This window comes from Sturnus vulgaris, unplaced genomic scaffold (assembly GCF_052056855.1).
Source record: "Sturnus vulgaris isolate bStuVul1 unplaced genomic scaffold, bStuVul1.hap1 Scaffold_186, whole genome shotgun sequence".
NCBI lineage: Eukaryota > Metazoa > Chordata > Aves > Passeriformes > Sturnidae > Sturnus > Sturnus vulgaris.
Genome location: NW_028276132.1, coordinates 230,001 through 235,133, shown reverse-complemented (window position 1 = coordinate 235,133; position 5,133 = coordinate 230,001).

The window sequence follows — 5,133 nt, the reverse complement described above, 5'->3', positions numbered from 1 at the left end:
TTGTCCGCAGCATTGAGTGGGTAGACCTGGTGTCCGCAGCATGCCCTGGGTAGACCTGGTGTCCGCAGCTTGGTAGACCTGTTGCCCGTTTCATGGCTGGGTAGACCTGTTGTCCGCAGCAAGCCGTGGGTAGACCTGGTGTCCGGAGCTTGGTAGACCTGTTGCCCGATTCATGCCTGGGTAGACCTGTTGTCCGCAGCATTGAGTGGGTAGACCTGGTGTCCGCAGCATGCCCTGGGTAGACCTGTTGTCCGCAGCTTGGTAGACCTGTTGCCCGTTTCATGGCTGGGTAGACCTGTTGTCCGCAGCAAGCCGTGAGTAGACCTGTTGCCCGTTTCATGGCTGGGTAGACCTGGTGTCCGCAGCATGCCCTGGGTAGACCTGGTGTCCGCAGCTTGGTAGACCTGTTGCCCGTTTCATGGCTGGGTAGACCTGTTGTCCGCAGCAAGCCGTGGGTAGACCTGGTGTCCGCAGCATGCCCTGGGTAGACCTGGTGTCCGCAGCTTGGTAGACCTGTTGCCCGTTTCATGGCTGGGTAGACCTGGTGTCCGCAGCAAGCCGTGGGTAGACCTGGTGTCCGCAGCATGCCCTGGGTAGACCTGGTGTCCGCAGCTTGGTAGACCTGTTGCCCGTTTCATGGCTGGGTAGACCTGTTGTCCGCAGCAAGCCGTGGGTAGACCTGGTGTCCGCAGCATGCCCTGGGTAGACCTGGTGTCCGCAGCTTGGTAGACCTGTTGCCCGTTTCATGCCCTGGGTAGACCTGTTGTCCGCAGCTGGGTAGACCTGTTGTCCGCAGCAAGCCGTGGGTAGACCTGGTGTCCGCAGCATGCCCTGGGTAGACCTGGTGTCCGCAGCTTGGTAGACCTGTTGCCCGTTTCATGGCTGGGTAGACCTGGTGTCCGCAGCAAGCCGTGGGTAGACCTGGTGTCCGCAGCATGCCCTGGGTAGACCTGGTGTCCGCAGCTTGGTAGACCTGTTGCCCGTTTCATGGCTGGGTAGACCTGGTGTCCGCAGCAAGCCGTGGGTAGACCTGGTGTCCGCAGCATGCCCTGGGTAGACCTGGTGTCCGCAGCTTGGTAGACCTGTTGCCCGTTTCATGGCTGGGTAGACCTGGTGTCCGCAGCAAGCCGTGGGTAGACCTGGTGTCCGGAGCTTGGTAGACCTGTTGCCCGATTCATGCCTGGGTAGACCTGTTGTCCGCAGCATTGAGTGGGTAGACCTGGTGTCCGCAGCATGCCCTGGGTAGACCTGTTGTCCGCAGCTTGGTAGACCTGTTGCCCGTTTCATGGCTGGGTAGACCTGTTGTCCGCAGCAAGCCGTGGGTAGACCTGGTGTCCGGAGCTTGGTAGACCTGTTGCCCGATTCATGCCTGGGTAGACCTGTTGTCCGCAGCATTGAGTGGGTAGACCTGGTGTCCGCAGCATGCCCTGGGTAGACCTGTTGTCCGCAGCTTGGTAGACCTGTTGCCCGTTTCATGGCTGGGTAGACCTGTTGTCCGCAGCAAGCCGTGAGTAGACCTGTTGCCCGTTTCCTGGCTGGGTAGACCTGGTGTCCGCAGCATGCCCTGGGTAGACCTGGTGTCCGCAGCTTGGTAGACCTGTTGCCCGTTTCATGGCTGGGTAGACCTGTTGTCCGCAGCATTGAGTGGGTAGACCTGGTGTCCGCAGCATGCCCTGGGTAGACCTGGTGTCCGCAGCTTGGTAGACCTGTTGCCCGTTTCATGGCTGGGTAGACCTGGTGTCCGCAGCAAGCCGTGGGTAGACCTGGTGTCCGCAGCATGCCCTGGGTAGACCTGGTGTCCGCAGCTTGGTAGACCTGTTGCCCGTTTCATGGCTGGGTAGACCTGTTGTCCGCAGCAAGCCGTGGGTAGACCTGGTGTCCGCAGCATGCCCTGGGTAGACCTGGTGTCCGCAGCTTGGTAGACCTGTTGCCCGTTTCATGCCCTGGGTAGACCTGTTGTCCGCAGCTGGGTAGACCTGTTGTCCGCAGCAAGCCGTGGGTAGACCTGGTGTCCGCAGCAAGCCGTGGGTAGACCTGGTGTCCGCAGCTTGGTAGACCTGTTGCCCGTTTCATGGCTGGGTAGACCTGTTGTCCGCAGCAAGCCGTCGGTAGACCTGTTGCCCGTTTCATGGCTGGTAGACCTGTTGTCCGCCGCCGGCCTGGAAGTACTCCAAGGGGTCGCTGTTTCTCGCTGCCTCCGGCTATGTCATCGTAGAAGGCGGCGTGCGCCACTGCGCCCCCTCGGTCACGTACATCGGTTCTCTTTCCGGCCTCCGCCGCTTCGGGCCCATCTGTCCGTATTATGGGAACGAGGTGACGGGCCGTATCCCCACAGGCTGTTGCCGTGCCTGTGTCCGTGGCGGAGAAGGGCGGACGCGCGTGCGGTCGCCAGGGCCAGAAGAACACCGCCGATGTCGGGGCGAGTCGCGTGGCTTCGTCCGGCTTCCCGTCTTACCCAGTTCGACTGGGACAGGTTAGCCCAGAGAGAGAGACCGATGCGATCCGAGAGCCGCTCCCCGGCCCAGGCGAGGCTGCGTGCTCAGTCGGGGGAGAAGCGAGAAAGCCCCCAGAGAGACCGATGCGATCCGAGAGCCGCTCCCCGGCCCAGGCCGAGGCTGCGTGTTCAGTCCGGGGGAGAAGCGAGAAAGCCCCCAGAGAGAGCGATGCGATCCGAGAGCCACCGCGCTCCCCCGGCCCAGGCGAGGCTGCGTTGTTCCAGGCGGGGGAGAAGCGAGAAAAAGGCCCAGAGAGAGGGCGAGAAAGCCGCGAGTGTGTCCCGCTCCGGCCCGGCTGCTGCCGGTTTCGTGACAACGGGGAGCCGGGCGCCTGCTCGCTCCCCCGGGGATGGTGGCGGGCGAGGCGGCGGCGCCTCGCCCCTTTTCTGCCCGGCCTTAAGCCGGGGCCCCGCCCGCTCGCCGGGTGCGGCATTTCTTCGGCTGTCGGTCCCGGTGCACGCTGGTGGCCGGCAGCCGGGGCTGGATTTCTGTGGGGCCGGCCCGGGGTTGTGTTGAGCCTGCCCGGGCTTTCCCTGGCCCCCCTCCCCGAGAGCCCCCCGGGCGTGGCTCGCTTGGCCGAGGTTGGCTGCGCCTCGTTTCCCGCTCCCGACCTGTGTTGCCAGAGTTGTGTCCGTATCGAAAGGGCAGCGGGGGACATGCAGTGGGGCGTGTGGCCTCGCCTCTCGGCTTCGCTTGCTTGCCTGCGAAGGGGGGCTCGGTGACGGGAGTGTCCGGCCCTGCCGTGTGTTGTTGAAGTCGTCCCCCTTCCTCGGCCCTAAGCCGGGGACCCGCGTGTAGCGGGCAGAATTTTTCCGGGGCGGCGGTCGGCCGCGGTGGCCGGCCGTGTCCCCCCCCCCAGGACGGACCCCGCAACCCAACAGAGAGCGAGCGAGCGAGTGAGCCCCCGAGAGTGTGTCGTGGGCGGGGCGGCGGCGCCTCGCCCTTTCTCGGTATCGGCCGGGCGCGATCGAGGCACCGTGCCGGGGCGGCCCGTGGTGTCTGGCCTGCCCCGGCTGCCGTGGTTGCCGTTGCCGGCGGGGGCTGGGTTTTGCGAGCGGCTCCGTTCTTTTTTATTAAAGCGTGCCGGTGTGCGGGGCAGTGTGGGGGTGCCCGCCCGGCCTCCGTTCTTTTTCTCTCGCGGCCCTAAGCCGCGGCACCGAGAAGCGCGCGCTGACGAAGGGTCACGGGCCGCCACCGAAGCGAAAGCGAAAGGCGAGAGAGAAGGGCTGGCTGTGTTGGCGAGTGAGAAAAGAGACCGTATGTCCGGTGGTTGGAGGGGTTTTACGGGAGGAGTTGAGAGGCGCGTTCTCGCCCCCACCCCTGGCTCGTGACCCCCGTGGCTAGCACGGGTCGTGCGACGCATGGCGTGCTTTTTTTTTTAGTTTTTTTTTTGGTGCGGTGGCTTGCCCTTCCCCCCGGCTTTTTTTCCGGGTGGGAAGCCGATCGCTGCGAGGCGGGCGAAAGCCGGTGGCCCGCGGCGTGGTCGGTGGCAGCTGCTCCGTTTTCCGTTGTCTTGCGGCCCGCGGGCGGGTGGCGGCACCCCCCGCTCTCTTCCTCTGCTGCGTGATCGATCCCGAAGGTTGCAAGCGGCCCGCCGGCGTCGGGGGCCTAGGGAGCGTCGGGGAGGCTCGGCGGCGCCAAGGGAGGGCCTCTCGGGGACGTGTCCCGCTCGCACGCATGTTGGAGCCCTGCTCCGTTGCCGTTGTCCCAGGAACCCGCGGCCGCGGGGGCTCCCCGTTGCCCCGCGGCTGCTTTTCTTTCTGTCCCCGTCCGATCGATGAGGCTTTTCGGGTCGCGTCGGAAAGGGCCCCCGGCGGGCCGGCTCCTCCGGGCGAAGTCTCGGTGGTGTCCGGTCCCTCGAGCAGGGCGGTCTCCTGTCCAATTCGCTTCCCGTCGCAGGCGAGGTGTCGCTCCTTCCGCTTGCCGGGGAAGGAACATCTTTACCGTCCCAGGCTGTGTGATGGCCGCGTGGCCCCGTGAGCACTCAAGGTGTCCTTAAAACCACGCGAGGTGCCGGCGCTGGCCCTGGTCCGAGTTTAGCGTCCCGTGGGTGCCGGCCGCGAGCAGCACCGGGCGGCGGTGCGGCTCGAGCTTGAGCCGAGAGAAAACGAAACCAAACCCCCCCCCCCTCGAGAGCGAGAGAGAGTGAGAGGGCTGACGAGAACCGATGGCGGGGCCGGGGGAGCACGGACGGGGGAAAAGAGCCCGTTCCGCGCGCGCACCGCGCACGGCGCTCCTTTGTCGTGCCGCCGCCTGCTGCAGAGCGAGCCGCCCCGGCCTCGGGGCCTCGGTGTTGTCCGGGCCGCGCCCGCCTTGTCGGGTCGCTGTCTCCTCTAGCACGTCCGGTGCTTTTTCGGGCCGGCCTCGGGGGCGGGTCAGCCCCAGCCGAGCCCCGTCCCCGCGCCCCCAGCGCGCGCGGGACTCTCCGAACGCGAAGGCCGAGCCGTGTTGTGTGTCGCAAGGGCGCGGGCCCTGAGAAAAAAAGAGCCAAGGGGCGAAAAAAAAAACCAAAACGAAGGCGAGAGAGATAAAAAAGGAACGAGAAAAAGGCCTCGCGTTGTTGTCCGAAGCAGAGAAAAAAAAGCTGCGCAGCGGTTCCGGCTCCTTGCCCGCGGCGTCGCGGGAAGGGCCGGCCGCC